Source organism: Capsicum annuum, chromosome 4, assembly GCF_002878395.1.
Source record: "Capsicum annuum cultivar UCD-10X-F1 chromosome 4, UCD10Xv1.1, whole genome shotgun sequence".
NCBI lineage: Eukaryota > Viridiplantae > Streptophyta > Magnoliopsida > Solanales > Solanaceae > Capsicum > Capsicum annuum.
Window position 1 is genome coordinate 184,654,395 of NC_061114.1, and position 26,200 is coordinate 184,680,594.

General features: G+C 34.5%; 1 pseudogene; it reads left to right on the forward strand.

The window, feature by feature from the left end:
- The window catches only part of LOC107852514, a 33,462-nt pseudogene extending 21,644 nt beyond the window's left edge, over positions 1-11,818 (forward strand).
- The last annotated feature ends 14,382 nt before the right edge of the window (positions 11,819-26,200 follow it).

A 26,200-nucleotide genomic window follows, 5' to 3' on the forward strand; every position in this document is an offset into this window, starting at 1 on the left:
ACTGCCTGGGCAAACACCTAAAAAACTGCCCAAAACTCAGCATGTGAAACATTTGCATTCAGGGGATTAGCAGGCTGGGGTTACTGGTCATTGTTGTTTCTGTGGGATCGATGAGGAGGCATTTTCACACTGTAATAAGAGAGAGAGCATGAACTAATAGCAAAGAGAAGGACAAATTTAAGCACGATAGATTTGGAAAGAAATAAATAACTTTTTCATTAAACGCTTTGTAGCCTCTTGCTCATAGATGTGGCGCACTACATACCGATGATCAAGACTTTACTTAACATGGCTTGTCAGACTCCCTAGGACCCCTTAAACATTAGGCTCTGATACCAAGTTTGTAACACCTCAAAAATGGGTCCCGAGATATCACACGGTGCTTAGGGCTACAAGTAGCCTAAGCTAACCCTTTGGGCCTACTAATACATATAAAGCTTACTTAAAGATGAATAAAGCAATCACTAGTACTTGTCATAACATGCTCAGGAGAAATATAAAGAAAATACTTTATCCGAATGGACCTAAATACTAAAAATCTAATCATACTAACAATCTAGAAAACTAGTCTGACAAAGCCTCTACTACTTAAGAACTAGAGAGCCATTGGGACAGGTCCCCAACTGACTCAACTCAACTGAAAAAGGATAAACAACTACTAAATAAACTGTGTCTGAAAATAAACGATCCTCAAAGTATGAAGACTCACCACTGCTGAAATGTAGATAAAGTGCTTGGGAATCACTGACGAGGCTGGGAATAAGCACCTGAACCTACATTATGAGAAAATGTATCACACAGACAAGTATGTGGATCAGTACCATGGGAATGTACTGAGTATATGGGGGTGTATGCAATTAAATAATTAATATCATAAATCTTTATAGAAAATATGCATGCTGTAATAGACAACCCACATAGCTTGAATTAAACTGTCATAAAATCATAAAAGGAGATACATATGTTATAAAACACGTGAGTCATTACACTTTAATTTGATGAAAGTAAGAACTTTTGTAAAACTAAAGAACTTAGTACTTTAGGAACCTTTAAGACTTGAGACTCTGGAAATACTTGGAAATCTTTGGGACTTTAAGACTTTATAACTTTAGGATTGGGAAACTTTTGATTATTATAGACTTGGGAGTTTCTTCTAACCGACATAAACCATGTGAGCTACATGGAGTCCAACGTCTTGCCCACGTTGGGGAAAGCTGTTTTATACTTGCCATAGAAGTAGAACCTTTTTCTTTTAGTGATCACTAGCATAACCCACTCGAGGCAAATCAAATCCTACGGTGACTTGTAGTTCTGAGGCATGAGACCTTGGAATCAAGCCCAACTCGGTGCTAAAAAATACTCCCTTACTTAGCTCAGAATTTTAAAGAAAATCCACCTTAAACAACTTAGCAATATGCAATGGAAGCCAATACATTTCCCTTTAACTCAAATCAACATAATGTGGACTTCTTTCTTAACTTAAAATCAAACTCAATATTTTCTTGAAAACTTGATAGGCTTATCATCGATAAACTTTAAAATTCAAATAACATGGAGATATAGGAACAATTCTTGCAACACTTTAAGGAGTATCATAAATTTATTCTTAAAGAAGTCACAATTCTCAATAAGGCTCAATTCATAACATGAAATCTTGGAAATCCTTAAAAATATAATATCAATATAGGAACATGTAACTTATAACATTAATTCTCAACTCAAACCATGATTAAACAAGATACTTATGCAATTCGAGGCTTGAATAAATTCCATAATTCCATAAACTTAAAAACATAGAAATTTAAGCTTAATTCAATCTTGAAAGTATGAAAATCTTTAAGAAGAATTAAAGCTTTTGGGCACAAGAACGAAAGGGTGTTCTTGTTCAAACCCCACATACCTTAAACTTGGAGTTTTTAGGTGACCTGTTAACCTTAAGTTGCTAATAATGCAATTAGTAGGTGCTTCTTGTAGCCCTCGAAAAGGAGAATCTGAATCTCGAAGAATTAACAAAAACCTATGGTCGAATCTTGAGATATTGAGTTTTTAGGTTGAAACCCTAATGGAGTTTCTTGAGAGTTTTTGATGAAAATACCACTATTTTGATGTTCTTGGAATTAAATCCCTTGTTAAAAAGGATGGGGAGGGGGGGGGGGGGGAGTTACCATATTTTCCCTTAATGAAGTAGAATAGAAAGTTGAATTTTAGCTTGGGGCGATCTCCAGGGCGACGCCCTGCCTAGAGTACCGGAGTACCCAGGGCGGTATGCTGCTTAGAGAAGTGGTGAGACTAGGGCGGCGCCCCGCTTAGAGTGGGGAAGTACCCCAGGCAGCGCCCCTAGATCACCTTTTGGTACCAGAATAGCATACCAAACATGCCTTTAAGCTCATCTAAAAATTCTAAAACTCACCTAAAACATACTATGACCTTGCCCCATCGCAACGTAATAGACAATACAAGAAACAGAGGTCGGGAAGGTCATGAAATAATTCCACAAAGATTGAAGGCTAAAAAATAAACTAAGTGTTGGAACACTTAACTAAAATTCTAAGTTTTAAGCTTCTTGTGAGTCATTTTGAAGTCTTTAACGACGAGGAAGTTTTACGAGGTCTTACAGCATGCTAGAGTTCAAGCAAGTCTAACAGAATCTCACTTAAAGGCTGTTAAGAGGATTTTGAGATATCTTAAAGGGACCCTTGACCTGGTTTTATTTTGTACTGCTAGTGACAATTTTGACCTGGTTGGATGATTATGCTGGGTACATGGTTGATAGAAAAAGTACCTCAGGAATGGCTCATTTCCTTGGATCATCTTTAATCTTTTGGGGTACTAAGAAGCAAAACTTACTGACACTCTCTACTACTGAGGCTGAATATATTGCAACTGCATCATGATGTGTTAACTATTATGGATCAAGAAGCAACTTGAAGACATTGGAATTTTCATAGATTGTGTACCCTTATTTTGTGACAGCACAAGTGCAATCAATATGGCAAAAAATCTAGTCAGCATAAAAAGACAAAACACATTGATGTCAAACATCACTTTCTGAGAGATAATATGGAAAAGGGATTGACCAAGATGGTGTTTTGCAGTACTGGAGATCAAATTACTGACATCTTTACCAAGGCACTTGGTAGAGAATAATTTAAAAGGAACAAAATAAGGCAAGGACTAATGAGGCTAAGTTGAAAGCATGCTGATCTTTTTTATCCTCCAGTTACGGCTATGACTTGGCAAGTAGGTATACAGATTGGATGATTTCACCTTTGTCTAACTTAGTCTTATATCTTTTGTATATATACACCCATGGTAGGGAAGACAAAATAAGGCTAAGGTAAAATATCTCAAGTGCTATGTACTCAAACCATTATATAGGTACAAGCTTCCAAGTTAGGTTAGTTTCACACTATTTCTAAATAGTGGCCATGATTCTATTCTCCAGCAGGAGTGTCATGTCAACTATCACACTCAAAATAACACTCTCTCCTTTGAGTCTACAAGCAATTTTGATCTTCTACTTGATTATACTTGAACATTTACCCCCTCATATTTTTCATTGTCAAGGGGTGCAAAAAGTGTAACTATGGTATCATTTCTGGTTGATAGGGGTTACCACAATTGAAAGGTATACATATACTAAAAAAATTATATATATAGAAAAGGCTGAAAGAGGTTGGTACTGTCTGAACCACATAACTTGGTTCCCACTTCTCTAATACACCCTTCTCATAGGACCTAGTGTATCTGGTTTCTCCTAAAGGTTATCTCTTTTTGTGAACATGGCACTGCTACTTTCTCTTACTATAGACCTCTATCTGAATAGTGTTTGCTACTTTTCTCTTGATCCTTGCATGAGTCCTCTTTGTTCTATCTTTTTTTCCTTATCTAATCTTATCTTCTCATGTAAGTGTAGCTCAATGGCCATGAGTTAACATGTGTGTATCTCAATGCTTGGTTTACTACTTAATCTCCTTAATGATGCCAAAATAGGGAATTTAAGGTCTATCTAGGCATAGTATATTGAGGTATAGCTAGGCATAGTTTGGGTTGTTATAAGGGAGGTGTATCTTGGCATAGTATGGGCTATTAAGAGGGAACAAAGATAATTATATTGTGGGATAATAAATGAAGATAAGGGTTCTCATACTTAGGGGATTGTAGGTGCTCATAAATAGGGGGAATAAGGTGAAAGTTTCTTAAGGGTACCAGTGAAAGAGGAAACAGGTGGAGATAAAGGCTTAAGGGGATGTGTGTTTCCAAGTCCTACAGTGTATACTATGTGTTCTGTGGATACTTGAAGATGCTAAATACTTGCATGGGTTTGTCATCATCAAAAAGGGGGAAACTGTTAAGTCCTTAGTTTTGATGATTGACAAATTATATGTTGGGACCTATTTCCTAGAGATTGTGTGATTACAAAGCTACTACTACCTAGGTAATAGGTTGGGCTTGCTTGTCACTATCACAGTCAACTCACAGATGGACGCAAGTACAAAAGTTGGTGAAAAGTTGCTGCCACATTTTTGTCTCAACCACTAGGACTCCTCCTCGGTTTTCTTATGTCAAACATATATTGCTTATCTTCCCTAACAAGAAAACCAAGATTCCATATACTTACTACATATCTCTCTCTCAAAGGTCATGGATCATAGACTCACTTTGCAACTGGGAACTGATAGATCATCAAGTTATATTTTTCTTTCTTGTTGTATTTGAGTCTTTGTATTATGATCTTAAACATTTTTTACTTCTGTTTGTTTGATTATTAGTAGATCTTGTGGTGTAAACCTCATATCTTTGTAATAATCTAGAGTTAGGTAACTCTCAAGCTAGAGTTAGCTTGTCATTCTAGTTAGAGTTAGCTGGTGTGTGGGTACTGTAGAGTTACTGTGCATCTTTCTTAAAATAGAGTTATTACTAGAAGAAAAGGATTAGGATCTTAATCTTTGAAGTCTGGAGTCTATATTCAAGTTGCTTAAATATAGTAGAGCTTAGATATCCTAGAGGCAGGTCATGGTTTTTCTCTCTTGATCAAGGAGTTTCCACGTAAACTTTCTATATTTGCTATTTAATTTCTCCATGCACTTTATTATTAAGTTTCTCCTATTTCTTACTATTTGAGTCTGCCTGAGAATAGGTCCCAAGATGAGGAGCAACCCACTGTAACTCTTCATCTCTGTACTTTCGAACAAGTAAGTTTATTTCTACTCAATTAATCAATTTTTAACTCTTTAAAGCTTAATATATGAAGCAACTAATATATATGTCCTATGTACATATGTACAACACACGGAGAGTATTATGAATCTTGTCCCTCAACGGTCCACGGGAAGTACTTCTAATAGAACTTAAATCCTCCTTATAGTACTATTTCTATTTAAGTTATACTTTTCAAATAGTTTGTGGGTGTTTAACTCGCCATCTTGATGACAACTCAAGGGTATGAGTCGTATGATGCAGTGACGAGTCAAGGGGTTGACTCATAATTAAGGATGGTTTTGTTACAGGTTTTAAGTTGGGGGCATTTTGGACATTTCCTACTTAAATTCTCTTTGATACCATGACTTAATACTTTCTTTTAGATTTCATTAACATATCATTCCTAATAAAACACTCTAAAATTCTCTCTCAAACTCTCTGTTCAAGCTAAGGCTAAGGTTTCAAAGAAAGTGATCATCTAGGCTTCTAAGGGTGCAATTTCTTACAAATTCCTTGGTATTTCAGGCATGTTACTCCCCCCTCATATTTATTATGGTTTTGAAATAAAGGTTGGGGGTTTTGAATGCTTATGGTTGAATAATGTTCTCCCATAGTTTAATTATGTTTAAATATGGTTTTGAGCATAGGGGTGTATGGGTATGGTGGTGGAATTTGATAATGGTAACTTTCTCGAAACTTGTGACTTTTGAAATGGTTATGACGCCAACCTTGTATTGTAAAACTAGCTAGTAGTCATGAGAAAGGTGAAAATTTGAATTAGGGATATAATAGAATCCCCAAAGTGTTTGATTTGACTTATTTCTTGAAATTAATGCATAGTACAAATGGTTAAGGCTAGTTTTTAAAACCTTGTGGGGTACATGGAAATGCCCCAAGTGATTTTAATAATTGAGTCTGCAAGGTACACGAGAATTTCCTAAGTGTTGGCTAATAATATTGCTTGCACTATATAGTCGGTATGACGATACCACTTATATTGCCTTAGTAACTGACTCCTAAAATTAGTGGTTTGATTGTGTGCTAAATATTTTAACTGGGCAATAATGGTGGTTGTGATAGCTAGCCGTGAAGGTGTGAGTCCGAAGGACGAACAGTAGAAACTCATGTTTGCTGACATGAGGATTGGTCTTGGTGATAATATGCTTGTGGGGTACATGGGAATTCTCCAAGTCTATACCTATATATATGTGTGTCATGGAGGGAAAAGGGTTCATAGGAATCCCCGGTCCCTGTGATATCTTCGATTTGTGCGGCTACACGCACTGGGGCCCGTTCAAGGAGTTACACTTGACCCATATTTCCCGTGGGTATATTTATGACTGCAAAGCTACACAATCTAGTTTAAGGTTTTAATTGCATGCTAAACCTTGTTCCCTATCCCTACAAGATATATATGTATGTATGTTATTAGGTATCGTTAGTTGGTTTGGTTTGAATTAGAGACATTACTTTATCTTTATCCCTGAGTTACATGATAGCATTCACCCAGCTAACCATCTTCAGACTCTTTAACCCCACACGATACAAGAATCGGCCATACTTTTACTCCTCATACTCAGTGACTTGGAAATTCGGGGACAACTTTTGAGTCAGACTGAAGTGGAGAGCTTCCATACTTCAAAAGACCCCATTTTATGCTATGAGCTTCTTTATTTTATTTTTATTTTTTCGATTATGGTTTTGGCAATGGTTGGTGGCATGTCCCGACTGAATATTATTTTATTCTAGTTAGAGGCTTTGTTGTATCACTATGGTCATAGATGGTGTTGCTATTAGTGTTAGCATTGATATTGGGATTGGTAAAGAATGGTTAATTATTTATGGATTATGGTTTTGGTTTTAGACTTATTATCATATCTTTAATTCAATATTTTTTCATCTTATTATATGTTCAGAATTCAGACGATAAGGGGTGAAGGGAGGTTAACGATTTGGGTATTGGGGGTGGTCTCCGATCTCGTTTAAACTTGAGATAACTGACATGATTAGTCCCTGATTTGGGTCATATCAGATTGGTGTCAAAGACTAGGTTCATAGTCAATTGGATGTCCACAAAGTCATAGCGTTCCACACTCATAAGGGAGAGAGTAAGGCATTTAGGAATATTTCTCTTTCTTGTGTTCTGTTTTGGGGCTATAAATTCTAAGGTCTGGGATCTCTTTAACTTTTGTTTATTCTCCTTTCAGATCATGCCTTTGAGAAGATATGATATCTATAGGAACCCTTCTGTCGTAACCGAGGATAATAAAAATGGAGCTTGTCCTACCTTAGGAGTTCAAACTAGGTCTAGGGCCATTGTATCTGATGGTCCTAATGGAGATCCACTGGTTTCGACACCTCAAGCTGATGTATCTAATGTTTAGTTTTGCTATTTGATCCATTTGCTCACTAAGTTGGTCATCTTTCAAATTGAGCGTGTGGATTTTTTTGCTCCATCATTCAAACCAACTCGAGTAGGCAAATTTATGATGTTAAATCCACCTGTGTTTACTGACACAAAAGTTGAGGAGGATCCTCAAGGCTTCATAGATGAAATGGAATTTTTTTTAGGGCAATGCATATTACTGAGGTGGAAGGTGTGGAGTTTGTAGCCTACTAGTTGAAAGATGTAGCTCATTAGTGGTATGAAGAGTGGAAGTAGCTCAAAGGTGTGGATGTTGAGTCCGCCTCATGGGAGGACTTTTCTAGAGCTTTTCTTGACAGCTTCTTTCAAGAGTTGAGGGAGGCGAATGTGGAAGAGTTTATTAACCTGAAGCAAGGAAAGATACTAGTCAAGGAATATACCTTAAAGTTTCACTAGTTATCTCAGTATGCTCTGGAGTTGGTTTCTAGCATGAGGGATAGAATTAAAAAGTCTTTTTAGATCTATCTCGGACTGGATTCTGCAGAGTAAGGCTTCCTTGTTGAACACGGACATGGATATTTCCAGACTAGTTGTGTATATGCAATAATTGAGGAAGAAAAGATAAAGCAGGTTGAAGTTGGGGAAGGCAGAGCAAGAAATTTTGACATTCAGATCAAGAGGGAGGTTAACAGTATAGTGGCAAGGATGGTGGAAAGTGGTCCAAAAAGAAGTGGGGCAATTCTGGATCTTACTCGACGTCTAGTGAACCCTATCCAAAGTCGTTGGGTGACAAATATTTTTAGGGTAGCAATAATTATAGGGAAAAGGATGCCAAAACTTAGTCTAGTGGGGCTCAATCAGCTCCATCATATCCTCCTTGTAGGTTTTATGGTCGATTGCATCGCGGTTTCTGTGCTGAGGGAAAGGAAAAGTGCTTCAACTATGGTTAGCCAGGGCATATGCATAGAAAATGTCCAGTGTCCAAGGTTGCTTCTGGGTAAATAAGGTTGTGGTTGCCTCTTCATCAGCTCTGACATAAATGGGTTCATCATCTAGCTCTAGCACTGGTCGAAATCGACTCTATGCTCTCACTACTTGTCAGGAATCTAAGGCATCACCTGATGTTGTTACTGGTATATTGAAACTCTTTTCCCATAATATGTACCATTTACTTAATCTGGGGTCCACTCTTTCATATATGACCCTATTTATGGTTGTGCAATTTGGTTTTGATCCCAAATGTATTTTGGACCCCTTTTTTATTTCTACCACAGTGGGTGACTTTGTGGTTGCCAGGAGAATTTATAGGGGTTTTGTGGTATCTATGGGTAGTCGAGATACTTTGGTGGGTTTGTTTGAGTTAGACATGATTAATTTTGATGTCATATTAAGGATGGATCAGTCACACTCGTGCTATGCTGCCGGACCCATAAGGTCATCTTTAAATTCCCTAATGAACCATTTATTGAATGGGAGGGAGATTACCTAGATCCTAAGGGGAGGTTCATTCATATCATAGATCCCGGAGGTTAATCTCCAAGAGGTGTCTCAATCAACTTGTTCGAGTTAAAGATTCTAACTCAGAGGGTCCTTCTTTACATTCTATCCAAGTGGTGAATGAATTTCATGAGGTCTTCCCCAACGACCTTCCTGGTGTCCCTGTAATACTCCGTATTTCCCTAGCCTAGATTAACCCTCAGTACATGGGTTATCCTAGAAATTTCTTTTGGAATACTCAGTAATTTTTCATATTCAAGCCAGCCATTGTGTAGGAAATTCAATTAGCTTTCCAACAATATAAAATTCGCCTTAATCCGACAACGGGTTAAGAAATTATGGCGATTTTAATTTTCAGCCGTTAAACATCGTCATTCAGGCTAGTAGCGCATCGCGAGTGTGTCAAAATAGCAGTTGTCAATTTCCAATGTTGTTCCACAATATTGGCACGTCGCGCCATAGACCCAGTTCACAATTGTCAATTTCCAGTGTACCAATGTGATTCCACCACATCGCAGTGCACTTCCAGTTCACAAATAAAGTGACAACGCGATAGCATCGCATCGCGCCATCATGAAATTTCCAAGTCGTCATTTTCCAGTGGCCTAGCACGATAGTGGCGTGTCGAGCCAGGGGTCCAGATCGGGAAAATTTCTCAAAAAATTTAAGTTGCACCTAGGGTTAAAACAGTTTTTTCCCATGACTTTATTCCGCCCAGATGTGGGATTTAAGTCTTAAAAACGTGTAAAACCCTTCATTATTCACTTTTTCCCAAAATCAAAAGGTAGTTCTCTCTCAAGGAAACAAACCCTAGTTCAAGAATCAAGGTCAATCCCAAGAATTTCTCCAAGAACTCATCAAATTAAGGTATGTTAGATGTTCATCTAAGGATCCTTACCTTCCATGGAGCCCAAGAATCCTTTTTCAATATACAACATTTATGATATATGATTTCCATGTTTTGAATTAGATTGGATCCATGTTCATGATGTTGTTTGAGTTTTAATCCATGATTTAGATTACAAATTCCAAGTATTGATCCTAGTATGTGTTGAATAACATGATATTCATGATAAATCCTTCAATTTGCAAGATGATTGTTATAACCATGTTAACTCTAAGTGCTTATGATTTAATGAACCAAGTATGCGTCTTATGTGTTTGATAAATTTTTTACGAGAATGAAATAATGCCATTATAGCCAGAAGTGAAAGAACCTGCAAACAGCCAAGTTCTTTAAAGAAAATTGCAGTTGAATTTAAGCCAAAGGTTTTGGTCAGTTGATAGCTGCTACTTTATTATCTCATATATATATATAGATATATATATATAAATCAAAATTTTCTACGTAAGATATTTTGTTCTAATATAACCATTATAAGAGATACTATTCAAATTTTGCATGTAGTCAAATCGATAAGGATATTGGTTTCGATAGTTATTAAGTTTGTAGTAAAGTCGTTATGTAGTTTCGTTTAAGAGCTGAACTGAAATTTTGTTTTGCAGAATGGGTAATGAACCAGGAGCAAAGAGGACATATAGCACTGTTCAATTTTAAGGACAACCAGTTGAGCAGAAGGGCAACTATTATAGTTAAGTACTCATGTTTTACTGTTGTATCCCTCTATTTCAATCGCAAAATGTTGTGCAAATTATAACTAAATATATGTTTACTAGAACTGGAATGTCTTTTGAATCTTGTTATTGGTTGTAATATACTTTCAACTTTGTTTCAGGTGCATGTAACGACTACTATTTGGTGCAATTAGGATCTCAGATAAAGAGCTTGGTGAGTATTAGTTAACAAGCTACTTATATCGTTAAGCTACAAGAGACGAGTTGAAATTAAATGAGACTGTATTAACATTGTCAGTAGAATAAATAGACTAGAACATAATGCTAGGTGCTCTCGATGCATCAATCATTTCACATGAGTTTTGAGGTTTGGAGTAAATTTTTCAAATAAGGCATGTTTTGGTGTGAAAATTTTAAGTGCTAAGATATATATATATATATATATATATATATATATATATATATATATATATAATACATAGTTATATAGTATCGTATCGTATATATGATACCATATATACAATATCGATAACATGTTTTCTTTTGAACATTTATGGCATCTTTGTGTAACCTAATTTGGGTCAACCGACGAGGCTTACAGTATGAGTGGTTTATACTGATACTACTCTTTCTATACATTTTTGGGGATATAGTTTTTTGTAGGTTTTTTTTTTTCAGAACTGACCTTACCCGGGTATCTCACCTCCCGTGGCAGCCAGGGATTGAGCCGCACACTCTTGAGCCTTATCATAAATAAATTAAGTACCTCGCACCGTCGCTGTCGTCGCTCGCTTGGCTTCGGCTTCAGCTTCAATTTGGATTTGGATTTGGATTTGTCAAATGATCGATCGATGAGATCTAATTTTTTAGACAAATTTTATTTGAAACCTGTTTACAAGTGAAATTTTTGATCCAAAATCTGATATAATTATTTTTCTCCAAGTGCGGGCGCAATTTTGACACCATGCAAATGTATACACAACCAACACTAAGGGATGCGGCCCTTCGAGGGAAAAGGCACATTGTTTCGCGTTGTAGGGTGGTCTACGGGTGCAGATGTAGCACAGGTACGTGATCTGTGGGCGCAGATGTAGCACAGAAGTTACTGGAATTTTCCAAACGTTACCTGCGGCCGCAGATCAGGTGCAGGTCAAGCACAGATTGGGCGCAGAGACATGACTGCTACTAAAAATGTGACTTTCTGCTGAACCAATGCATCCTTTCTGTAAGGACATATTACAGGCTATAAATACCTGATATATTCCTCAGGTATTGATATAATTTTTGATAGAAAAAACATTTTTCTTCTGTATAAAAACTCTGCGTGATCATTAAGTTGTTGAGTGAGTTCAAAGAATCCAACAATTTGAGGTACCGCTATCGTTCAGATTGAAGGCCATTTTATCCTGGGAGGAAGATTCCATAACCTCGGGTACATTAAGAAAAATTATTCCTTAAGAACACTCCGTGAAGTCGGTGGACTTGGCCTTAAAAATTCTGTTTAATCTCATTTTTAAAAATTAGCATACTTCTTAGAAAGATTATTAATAATCTTGTGTTGAAGGTGTTAAGGAACTTCATAAGTGTTCTTGTCTTAGACATGAAATTATGTTGAAGTTATTGTTGTATGTATATGCAGATTCTTGTACCCGAAACATTATAAATAACATTCTTAAGGAATATTCTTTTGAAATCTGTATAGCTTGTTTTTGAAGATTAAAGCTTTAAGCTTTCTAGTAAGTTTGAACTTAACTAGTGATTTGAAGACATAAAATCTTCATCACAAGTTAAAGATCCCTCGGATGACGATTGGAAGTCATAAAAACTTCATCGCTAAACTAGAAACAAGAAGTATTTAAAGTTGCTGCAACTTTGTAATAATATTTCGATATACTAAAGGTACGGCCTTGATGTGACAGGAAAATGACTAACAATAGTCAAGTGCAAGACGCTGTAATGACTGTGGGGGAAACTAGTATTGCCACAACAAGTTGCACGAATGCTCCGCAGGCGATGAAACTAGCGGAGAAACCCAAAAAGTTCGCTGGTATTGACTTTAAGAGATGGCAGCAGAAAATGTTCTTCTACCTCACCACTCTCTGTCTTCAAAGGTTCATAGTTGAGGAAGATCCAGAGGTTCCTGAGGGAACCTATGAAAACGAATGCTTCGTAATTGTGGAGGCTTGGAAAGACTCAGATTTCCTTTGCAGGAATTACATCTTAAGTGGTATCCAAGATGACCTTTACAATGTGTGTAGTGGAACAAAGACATCGAAAGAGTTATAGAGAGCGCTAGAACGGAAGTACAAGACGGAGGATGCAGGAACTAAAAAGTTCTTTGTTGCAAAATTCCTGGAGTATAAAATAGTAGACAACAAGTCTGTTGTTTCCCAAGTGCAGAAACTGCAAGTGATCATCCATGATCTCCTTGCGGAAGGTTTGATCATGAATGAGGCATTAAAAGTAGCAGCAATAATAGAGAAGCTACCACCTTTGTTGAAAAACTTCAAGAGCTATTTGAGACAGAAACGTAAGGAGATGTTAGTCGAAGATCTGATTGTACAACTACGCATTGAAGAAGATAATAAGACTGTGGAAAGAAGGTTAAGAGAAAATTCTTCAATGAATGGAGAAAACATTGTAGAAGATGACCAAAACAACTCCAAAAAGTGAAAGGAAGCTGGAAATGAAAGCAATCAACCCAAGAAGAAATTCAAGGAAAAGTGCTTCAACTATGGCAAGATTGGCCACAAGTCTACGGATTGTCGCACCCTAAAGAAAGGGAAGAAGAAGGACCAATCAAATTTGGCTGAGTCTAAGAAAGAAACGGATGATCTGTGCTATGATTTCCAAATGCAACTTGGTGGGAAATCCTCGCGAATGATGGATGGATTCTAGTGCCATAAGCCATGTTTGTGCTAACAAGGATTTGTTTTCAACGTTCACTCCGGCTTAAGTAGAAGAAAATATTTACATGGCAAACTCCGCTACAGCAAAAGTAGAAAGAGCAGGAAAAGTGTGCTTAAAGATGACTTTTGGCAAAGTGTTGACACTTACCAATGTCCTATATGTTTCAGAGTTACGAAAGAACTTGATTTCTGTTTCACTTCTAGACAAAAATGGATTCAAATATGTTTTTGTTTTCAAAAAAATTGTACTTAGTAAAGGAGAAGTGTATGTAGGAAAAGGCTACCTCAACGAGGGCCTATTCAAAATGAATGTAATGAATGTTGAAATCAATAAAAGTTCAATTTCTTCTTACTTGCTTGAGTCTTATAGACAAAAATGGATTCAAATATGTGTTTACTATCGGTGGAGGAGCGGTCTCTTGGAAATTATCCAAACAGTCTTGTATTGCTCGCTCTCTACAATGGAATCTAAATTTATCACGTTAGATAAAGCCGGTGAAGAAGCAGAATGGCTCCAAAATTTCTTGAAAGATATTTCTTATTGGCCTAAACCAATGGCAACAGTACGTATACACTGTGATAGCCAAGCGGCAATAGGTAGGGCAGGGAGCATGATGTACAATGGTAAATCTCGTCACATAATATGGAGACATAATACCGTTAGAGAGCTTCTCTCTAGTGGAATTATCACTGTTGACTATGTAAAGTCAAAGGATAATGTGTCGGATCCACTTACAAAAGGCCTATCTAGAGAAGGAGTTGAGAGGACATCTAAGGGAATGAGTTTAAGGTCTGGGACAAGTCAACATGGCGGTAACTCTACCTAGCAGACTGGATATCCCAAGATCTAGGTTCAAAGAGATCAAATAAAGTTGTGTCTGACAGGTTCAATATTGTCAATACTCAACCCATTCTCTTGATGTAGACAATTTTTAGTAAATAAGGATAAGATTTAAGGCGAAAAGTCTTTTAATGATTATCTAAATTTGGTAGATTTGACCAAATAGTTTAATCTATAAGATTGAACATTTAGAAATCACCTATGTGAGGGTGAAGTGGAAGCCGCTTCAAGGAGAATGTTAGTAAAGGCCTATTCTCTAAGCGTTCATGAAATCGGGACGTGTTCATGACTGAAAAGAACAAAACCGTGAGAACCATAAACAGTAAAAGGTTGATTGTGTGACATGTATTGTCTAGGTGTACATTAAAGCTCGACGGTTCAAAGATATCAAATCTATCAATTGACCGAGTGCATCTGATGCATGTTCACTATGAAAAATTCAAGGAAAACCTACTTATCCAGATGCAATCAGTCTTTGCTAAATGATCACATGCTTGTCTGTAAATTCTTTAAAAGATAGTCATTCCCCATTCATGTGGGGGATTGTTGAGTTCAATATGTGTGTGTGTGAATGAAAAATGGAAGAAAAATGATGGAGAGAAATGATCGATCAATGAGATCTAATTTTTTAGATAAATTTTATTTGAAACTTGTTTACAAGTGAAATTTTTGATCCAAAATCTGATATAATTATTTTTCTCCAAGTGCGGGCACAATTTTGACAAGGGATGCGACCCTTTGAGGGAAAAGGCACACTATTTCACGCTGTAGGGTGACCTGCCGGTGCAGACGCTACTGGATTTTCCAAACATCACTTACGGTCGCAGATCAGGCGCAGGTCCAGCACAGACTGGGTGCAGAGATGTGACTGCTACTGAAAAGGTGCCTTTCTGCTGAACCAATGCATCCTTTCTGTAAGGAAACATTAAAGGCTATAAATACCTGATATATTCCTCAGGTATTGATATAATTTTTGACAGCAAAAACACTCTTCTATTGTATAAAAACTCCGTGTGATCATTAAACTTTTGAGTGAGTTCGAAGAATCCAACAATTTGAGGTACCGCTATTGTTCGAATTAAAGGTCATTTTATCCTGGAAGAAAGATTTCACAACCTCGGATACAGTGAGGGAAATTATTACTTAAGGACACTCTGTGAAGTCGGGGGACTTGGCCTTAAAAATTCTGTTCATACTTCTTGAAAAGATTATTAATAATCTTGTGTTAAAGGTGTTAAGGAACTTTATAAGCAGTTTTGTCTTAGACTTGAACTTGTGTTGAAATTATTGTTGCATGTATATACAGATTCTTGTACCCGAAAACGTTATAAATAACATCCTCTCAGTATAATAATACCTAGGAAAGCATAAATAAGGGAGACTCTCCCCTTACGAAGTAAGAATAAAAGCAAAACAAAATTAAACCACTTCATAAAAGCTATAAACTAAAGAAAAAAGCGTAGATGAAGATGATGAGATGAAGTAAAGAACAAGAGTGAACAAGTTTCACGGTTCAGAGAATACTCAACTATGAAGGTTTCTTTCTCCTTTTCAATTTTCTTCTTCTGAAATTAACCACCCCTATGTTATCCATAATATAGTGACCTCTAGTGTCATGAGGAAGATGCGGATAAGTATAATAATGATGAGGGGACTCAATAACATGGTTACACTTCGATAAAGTATCTGCTGAAAAATTTTCTTCTCTATAAATGTGCTTACACTGAAAATGATCAAGTAAATTAATTAGCTCCTGAAGTTCAGTGATGTTGTGAATCAAGCTCTACGGAGGGGTAGTATTATATTTAAGCCATTTAACGAGCAACTCCAAATCAACCTCAAAAATGACTCTACTATACCCGTGTTGTATACACCATGTAATCCCATAGGTTGCTGCTTGTACTTCAGCCTTGTTGTTAGAACCAACTCTAAGAGGTGTGGAGAAGGCAAAAATCAGCTCACCTTTTGTATCTCTAATAATACCACCTACTCCAATCTTGTTCGGATTATCAATAGCACTACCATCCGTATTAAGTTTAACCATGGTACCGTGAGGTCAATTCCATTTCACCTGAAGCACCCTCATTTGTTGTTGATAATTCTCCACCATCAAGATTAGGTCCCTCCAATTGTTACTACTAAAAAGTCTTGTTTTAGACATGTGATTTAGTGAGGGACGTTCCTCACTAATCAAGATTTAGTGAGGGCATCCATCGCTACAAGGTGTCTTGCTAATTTGAGTCTTGCTAATTATTAGTGAGGGAGACCCTCACAAAGTAGTGAAGGACTCCGACACTCAACCATTGCTATTTTGGTCTCATAGATTTTCAAAAAACTACAATGTAGCGAGGGATGTCCCTTGCTATATTAAAAATATATATAATATTAATTTATAATTTAGTGAGGGACAACCCTTGCTATATTAAAAATATGTAGAATATTAATTTATTATTTAGTGAGGGGTGACCCTTGGTACATGAAAATTAATAAAAATTATAAATTTAAATATGTTGAGGGATATCCCTCACTAAGTTAAATAAAAAATTAATTTAATATTTGAATATTTTGAGGGATATAGCTACAAAAGTCCCTTGCCAATATGGTGTTATTATTAGTTTTTTTACTGTGCTAAAATTCAATATTTAAATAGAAAATCAACGTACAATCAATATTAACCAGCAAAACAATAAGAAAAATACTTTCGAAATTAACAATTCAAACATTAAAATTAAGCAACCAAATTTTATACATTTTCATCCAACTTAAACAATATGTAAACAAATATAAAAAAGTATGCAAACAATCACCAAAAAAAATTCTTTCAAACACTCCAAACTTACATCATTCAAACCTAAAACAATAAAACCACCTAATCCTCCTCGTCCTCTCCACCATCATCATCAGAACTAGGGGGTGAAGAACAAAGAAGTTTGATTGAGGTATTTACTTGAGTCTTGAGTTCTTTGACATCTGACCCAAGTGTCGTCCTACTTCGCTCCTCCTCCATCCTTTTTTATTCCTCCTCGTACTTCCTAGCATGCTCCCGAACTTTCTGTCGCATCTCCTCAAGCTGCTCATTTGACATGGTGGCAGAACTCCCGATACCTTGCAATCCACACTAAAGACGGTGAAAGTTCTTCTCAGAAAAAAGGTCGTATGCCCTTGCCTTATACTCGCCCCCAACTACATCTAGCTAGCAGGAAAAAGTTTCTTCCTCTGATGGTATGATTGAATTACCTTGATCATCTATCGGTCGACTCCTTTTGAACTCTTCAATAGCCTGTGAACTTATCGATTTTACATTAAAAATAAAATTAGTATATAATAAATAATCTAAAATAAATTCTAAGTAAGATTTGAACTTATGTAAGTATCCTCTGGCTGTGTTTCAACCCAAACTTCTTTTTCATCTCTAATTTTTATATGGGTCTTCTTCCATACTTCTTCATAAGTGGTTGCTCTAGTAAGAGATGCTTCCTGCAAATGAAATAAATATAGTGAACCCACAAGTGCATAAATAATTTACTAACATCTAAATGCATAAATAATTACCAATTTTCACTTAGTTGTCCCCATGGGCATCTAACCACAAGTGTGCAATAAGCCACATTTCTTAGAATTTTGAGATGCCTTTGTCTGGGTGCTCTTTTTTTCAAACTTCGGAGATGCCCAATATATATTGAGTTTATCCCAATAATCTGATCCAAGCCATCCAGACCGTCCTTTACGTCGAGCTTTAGAAAGCATGCAAGACAATGGAGAAGACACCTTCTTCTTAAAATTGCTTTGAATAACCTGTTCCTCAGAAAGGATCCATGTATAGCTTTTCTAGAAATAAAATATATATACGAGGATGGTGATAAACTGGCTAATTGGCAATGTTAGTTGTGACAGCTGCATATGACAATTTCTCCCAATTTTGCAAATTGTCACAGCTGCATATGACAGTAGCTTAAATTATTAAATATTTGATCGACATATTGACCATAAACTATCTTAAGAAAAATACATTATAAGAACTGATTTAGATCAAAAGTCCTTATAACATATATTGGATACAGTAACACGAGTTGTACATAAAGAAGTTCCATGCCAAATGAAAATTAAAAGAAAAACAATTAGAATTTCTTCGCTAGAAGAAGGATGTAAGAACACTCTCTAGTCTCTACCACACAACCTTTACAATTGGTTCAACAATCCACGTGTGAAGCTTAAAAAGAACTATCATTACAAATCATAATATGGAAAATAGAGGTCGATTACCTCAAATCAAGATAAAGGATTAACAAAAGAAATAAAGAGGCATTTGTGAACCTCCTAAAAGTATATATAATCCTACCGGAATCATATTTGGAATGGACAAGTCCCTTACCTACTGGTGAAGCTAATACTATATTGTTAGTCTGTGGTAGGCTTCTCAGATGTGGAAAATTACAAATCCAAACCAGTATTGATTGTTTAAGCAAATGATACTACCATGAAAAAAGACACGAAATGAAATCAACATTGTGACTAATAACACTACTAGATAACTTAAAAGGAGAAGCAACAACAGATGGAAAAGGCCAATAACATTCAAACTCAAAATAGTGAACTTGGAGCAATTGAAAGTGAAACTACTATTTCAGAAGTTATTATGAACAAGGATCATTGTGAACTGTTATTTTGGACGTTTTCTAACCATAGCATATTTCTAATAAAATACACAAATGATAGCATATGCGACAATCATTAGAGAATAATGAAACAAGTTTCTTACCGAGATAAAGCCAAGAATTACAATAGCGCACATCCTTGAATCTCCCTTGTTGGAAAAGATACTGTGCAAATACAATAAATCTTTTTTTCCTTTTTACATTAATTTAAGTTGTTGAATCTCCTTGTCAGAAAATCTGTTATGTCTCAGGAACTTAGTACTATACACTACTTTTATTATTATTATTATCTAGAACTAGAGTAAGAGACATTCTAACACTGTACGCCCTTGTATGTGGGGATACCTCTAATATATTGTAATCGCAAAATGAAAGCACAAATGCAACAACTATATACACCTCAACTTCAAGCAACTTGAGATTGGCTACATCAATTCTCACTCGTCTAACTATTCAGATCATGTTTATGAAACACAATCACTAGTTCATGTATATCGCTGCAAGACTTTATTACATATCTGGGCCTTAGATGATAAAAAATATGGTACCTTTTTCAGTAACAATTGCAAAAGCCAGTTCAAGTAAGCTATATGTCCTGTTAGGTACTCTAAATAGTGTACTTCCCTTTGGTGATAAAATAGATTTGAAATAAGTCCATCTAAAGTAAACAGAAGAAGCATACCTAACACTTACCAATCTGATTTTCTCTGATCCATGTACTCATTTTAAAGTTAAAAATCTAAAGGTAATTAGTAATATCCTAAAAATGATACTGAAACTAAAACCTGTCTTGTGCTGATAAAGAACCTGGAGGATTACTAAACTAGTGCTATATAACCGTACACAGTGAAAGGTTTCAATATCAGACCTACAGATACCCAGCACCACAAAGATAGAATTTACACCCTCTCTGCACTCAAGCTATCCCATCTGGCTAAATGCTGAACTCAAGTCCTCTAGATAAAAGTCTTTGCTCATTAATTATCCTGATATAATCTTAGGAGAACCACACCCTAAAAGCTAGCTATTGAGGTGGGATAGCCCTAGGTTAATCTAAGTCCACATCAATTTTCTATTTAACCGATATGGGACTCAAGTCCCATTACTTGCAATAATATCATAACACATCCAAACCAAGATAAAGTCATCCCTTTTCTAACATTCTACACCGCATTTGAGAAGATCGAACTTCATAGAGCAAGTCTTATAAGTCAACTGAATACAGATGACAGAAAGATCCACCTATCGGTTAAGTCTTTCATTCTCAAGAGTTTTGAGGACAAGAGGATGCCTGAGATTACAAAACTTAATGTTGGGCGACATCATAGTAAGCTAGCTGTGTTGCTTGTGTTCTAGAAATGGTAGCTCCTACCATCTTCCAACCTATTGAAACTTATATGAAAAATTATGATAAATCTTGAAACTATGAAATGAATAAGTGGAATAGGAAGTCATCCACCCATGGTCATTTGTAGCTTTTTCAAGTAAAACAGTTGAATGGCAAATGAATTCATCCATATGGTAGATGTTGGAAGTCTGACTCATTTTTTCATTTAAAAATTATCCCCTTACTCAGTAAATCTTATTAAAGAGAGTAAAAAACAACTATGTTTAACTAAGAAAACTGATAAATCCAACTAGTATATAAGAATACAAAGAAGATACTCCTAAATCTACCTAGAAACAAGCTAACAGAAAATAAACATCTACTTTAAACCAAAATACTCAAAAGACCACTATACTCTATACTAAAAAAACTTGTGCGGGGGACTTAAAAGCCATTCAAGAAATTTTAACTAACAAAAGTAAAAGAACCAATAAGTCAAGAAGTCCCCAAGACAAAACAGGTTATGCAAATTGATAAATACCATAGTTGTTGAGCCTGTTTATTTGTACAATAGAGAGATTATGCCTAGCAGAATTTATTCCTACAGCCCAAAAGTCATCCATTTATTTCAATTTCTTTTTCTTTTTCTTAAATTTATCAAAGTAGAGTACAAGTCAGCTTCTTCTTCTAATTAAAGAAAAGAATAAAGGGGTTTCAGATTTTATTGACTAAGATACCTAAATCAAACAAACAAAATACTAGAATTTAGACAGAGATGGTTTCCAAAATTTAACAACTTGAGCTTGCAAATGCGCGTCAATTATTTTTTATCGATCAATGAATGATAACACCATTTCACATCAGACAAATAGAACAAAAAAAGGACCACTAGATACAATACAATATGAACAGCTACGGAGAACTTAAAAAACATCAGATTGAAGACAAAGAATAAGAAATATCTACCATTAATGAAAAAATACCCCAAAAAATTGAGAAAAATATCTTTCTATACAAAAGGCATGTAATGACTCATTCAGTAAGGTGGAAAGTACCGTTAATGTAAAAAGAACAGTCTCAATCAGCAGAAGTTATCGAAATTCAACCCAATGAAGAGCAACGTGACGTCGGAAAATGGTGAAAAATTTGTGAGGAAGAATTAAACTCAAATTCTATTGTTGAAAAGTATTTGAAAAAGATGGTGGGAAATAAAGGGAGGAGAAGGGGAACCCAAATCCTTACAATTTTAATTTTTAGTAAAAACAACTTTACTTAGGGCAAAAATGGTGAAAAATTTGTGGGAAAAAAGTTGGAACAAACTAAGCCCCATTTTTCTTTAAGCCACGTTTCCTTTTGTTTGGAGTATATTAATTTAACCCAAATCCTTGTTATTTTAATTTTTATTAAATTAATTAACATCTACTACTAACCTAGTTTATAAATAATTATTAAAAGATGTGCGTATCAATACTAATATTAATTAATGAAATATTTAATAAGAATATCATTAAAAATTAAATTGACTTTTGACCCATTTTTTAAGAGGTATTTTTTCATCATACTAATATAAAAATAATTACATTAAAGCTCATAGTATTTTTCTTATAGTTATTTGTCAAATTGACTCTTATAATACGAATTGTGACGAGTGAAATGGAAAGAAGTCAGTATAAATTGGTATTTTATTTTTTGAAAAAAAATTCTATTGTAAATCGGTCACTATTACTAAAAGTTTTGCTAAATAAGTATAAGAATGGAGAGTTGAGATATAAAATTCGTAAACACCCATACATGTGAGTTGCAAATTAATGATTAAGTAATTTCATATGAAAAAAAAAGTTACATTGTTGAGTTAGAGTTATTGAAAAGGCGAATTTTGTAATTTATTGAAAAAATTTTGGATTGGAATACTTCCTAACTAAAGTAAATTAGGATAATATTATTTTGCGGTGTGCTTTGATAATTTTATCTTAATTTAACTTAAATATTTAAGAGTATAAAAGTCCTTCAATATTTGAAGGATATTTTAGTCAACCAACATTTATATTCATGTTTTTATAATAGTATAGATAAATAGATAGATATGTTGACAAATCAATATTAATTCTTATAAATATTATTAATACACTTATACTTAGTATACTTGTCAAAATATATATTAATATCATTCGCTAATATTGCTTAATGATATCGCTAATATACTTACGTTTAGTATAATTGCCAATGTATAACTTAGTAGTCAATAATATTTCTAAAAAATCACTGATAAACTTTACTTAGTTTAACTATCGTATAAGTTAATCAATCAATATTATTTTAATAAAGATACCCTCTTATTTTTCTGTAATTATTGCTATATAGATTAATCAATCAATAATATTCTGTAATTTATATCTACTTAGTGTAGTTATCAAATTATAAGATGATCAGTCAATAACATTACATAAGAATATCATTAAGTCACTTCTATTTACTACAATATCAATTACTTATAGTATTACGTATGCCACTAATACACCTCTTTTTCCTATTATCAAATTAATTATAAGCTAATATAATTCATCAATTTTTATTAAGAATACCACTAAAACATTTCTACTTATTCTAATTATCGCCGAAGCTATTCATTCAATTATAAAATTTTTAAAATATGTGTACATATATGTGTGTGTGAAAGAGAGAGAGAATCAATACTAATATTAATTAATAAAAATATATATTAAGAATATTGTTAAAAATTAAACTGACTTTTGACCGATTTTTAATAGGTATTTTTTTCATCATATTAATATGAAAATAATTACATTAAAGCTTATAGTATTCTTCTTATAGTTATTTGTTAAATTGACTCTTATAATACGAATTGTAACAAGTAAAGAGGAAAGAAGTCAGTATAAGTTGATACTTTATTTTTTTTAAAAAAAAATCGATTATAAATCGTCTACTGTTACTAAAAAATTTGCTAAATAAGTATAACTAATGGAGAGTTGAGATGTAAAACTCGTGAACACCCTTATATATCAGTTCCAAATTAATGATTAAGTAAATTCATATAAAAAGAAAAAAAAATTATATTGTTGAGTTAGATTTATTGAAAAGGTGAATTTTGTAATTTATTTTACCACTGAAAAATATTTACATGTGTGAGGCACACGCGGTTAAACTAATATATATATATATATGTAGAAAACTAATGTAATTTAATAGTATGAAAAAAAAAGTTTTAAAGCAATTATTGAGGGATCAAACAATTGATATATGTATCTTATTGAAGACTGTTTGGATAACTTAAATTTAGTGAGAAACTTCCCTCACTACAATGAAAATAATCACAAAATAATTATATGTATCTTATTGAGGACTCCTTGGATAACTTAAATTTCATTTTTATTTTTTTTATTAATACATTGTTTACAACTAAAGAAAAAAATAAAAATTATGTTTAAATTTTCTGTGAAATATGAATTTATTTGTTATCATTTAACGAGGGAAATTTCTCGCTACAACAAATTTAATATTAGCTATTTATTATCATCATATTTTAGTGAAGGATGTCCCTCTTCGCCTTTTAAAAAAAATAAAAATTAATATATTAAAAATTATATTTGAATTTTCTTTGAAATATGAATTTATTGTTATTATTTAGCGAGGGAAATCCCTCGATAAAACAAATTTAATATTAAATTTTTATTATCATCATATTTTAGTGGGGGATGTTCTTCTTTGCCTTTATTTAACAAAAAAGAAAATTAAAATATTTAATTTGTATGAGGGACAACGTGCAAAGTCCCTCACAATAGCAACACACAATTTGTCCTCGCTAACCTTTATAGCTAATAGCCAAGTTTTTAGTAGTTCAAAGGCATGACCCACTCCTTAATGATAGAAAATTTCACCCTGGTAGCACTAGAAGATTTACCGTCGCACTTACTTGCGCACCTGTTCTTCCATTAATTCCAACAAATGAAATTGAGTAAATCTGCAACATGAGTTTGTGCATTTCATTGTTAGGTTTAATAATCCACCATTTGTTAAGTAAATTTTGCAACGGAATCAATTTATGCTCCATCCCCAACCAATTAGAAAAATATTTTCAAACATGCTTAGCAAAATGTCCAGAAACAAAAATATGATCAATAATGTCGAGACCAAGATTATGACCAAGAACAAGCAGCCGGTTCACTTCCAAATAAAATGATCTTTTCAATAGTAGGAAGCTTCCCTCAAAGATCTCTTCAAAGAAGAAAAGATATTTTAAAGGGTACTTGTTTATGCCACATGAGTGCATAAGACAGTCTTATTCCTTGTCTTTCGAACCAGCTCCCATGCAGAAGAACAAGTGAATTTTTTGCTAGTATTAGGCTTCCATATAGCATGGTTTCATGATTGTTGCAGTTAGCAATCCTTCAGCATCTCTCACTCTCTTACTCATGGTGGATTGCGTTCAGTTCTACTTCTCCCTTAGCAGCTCTTGTACCTGTTTAGACTAAATCGTAGGGTAGTCTATATTTTTCTCATTTGGTTTTGTAAACGGTTATAATAGAGGTTGGTTATTTCTATTTAAAGAAGACTTCCACTCGACTTCTTAGGAGTTGGTAAGATGTTATTCTATCTAGGTGGGTTAAAATAGGTGCCCTCGAGATCCACTAGTTTGGGTCGTGACGTAGATAGTGCATTCACAAATTAAATCCAACCGGGTATAACACAGGATCTTCGGAATGATAAGTTAGTCTAAAATCACCATAGAACTGTGCCTCAAGGAATAAAACACCAAATTCGTTGGCTTGTCAACATCTAGAGCAAGATGATCGAAAGTATTGTAATAATGAATATCGTCGCAATCGACATCAATGAGCTCCGAACTTTTTTCTTTTTGATCTTGTAAATCTCACCACATTATTTTTGTGTTTGTGTTTGTAGGATCTAAGGGGACCAGTATCCACAACTTGAAATAACACAAAGTTTCTGCTGTTGCTAGTTTTATTTACATATAACATTATCTTATAATGATGTTGTTGGGGTTCATGTGGAACCATCTTCGGGATTTGAATTATTATTAGTTCTTATTAGAGTTCAAATTTGATTTTCTAGATTTTGGTTTGTTTAAAATTATGTAATCAACTGTTGTTTCCAGTCATCTCTAATTCTCTGATTCAACGAAGGCCGATGACAAAAAAAGCCCATGTAGTGCTCCATTATTTTTATTAATATATGTTACTTTCCTTTATCTTTTATTCCTTTTCCATTACTTTTTACTTTTTCATTGTTGTAATTACCGTACTCAATTTTATTGAACTTTTTGAAATAAAAGCTCATATATATAAAAATACTAATTATTTGTACGTGTATTTTACGTTAATTACTTATAAATGTATAAAAACTTATTGTGTGTATAACTGTATATTAGGAGTATTAAGTACAAAAGTATTTTTTTTAAAAAAAAGAGAAAATAGTCTATTACCCCCTGAACTATAGTCGAAAAAGTTGTGACGCGCCTCAACTTCAGAGGGGTCCTATTACCCCCCGAACTGAATAAAAATGTATTATTTACACCCTTGACTGCCTACGTGACAGATATTTTCAGCCAAAAGCTTGGGCGTGTAATACACGCGTAATTATTCTGGTGGGACCCACAGTCCACTAAGTTGGACTCTTCACTTTCCCATTTCCTTCCTCAAACTCTTCACTTTCCCATTTCCTTAAACGATAAGCAAACATAAACATTACTTTACCAAAACTTTTAACATTTTGGAGAAGATTTTCACTTTCCAAATTCAAAAACTTTAACAAATGTTGATTCTAAGTGATTTTTTGGCCAAATGTTAGTCG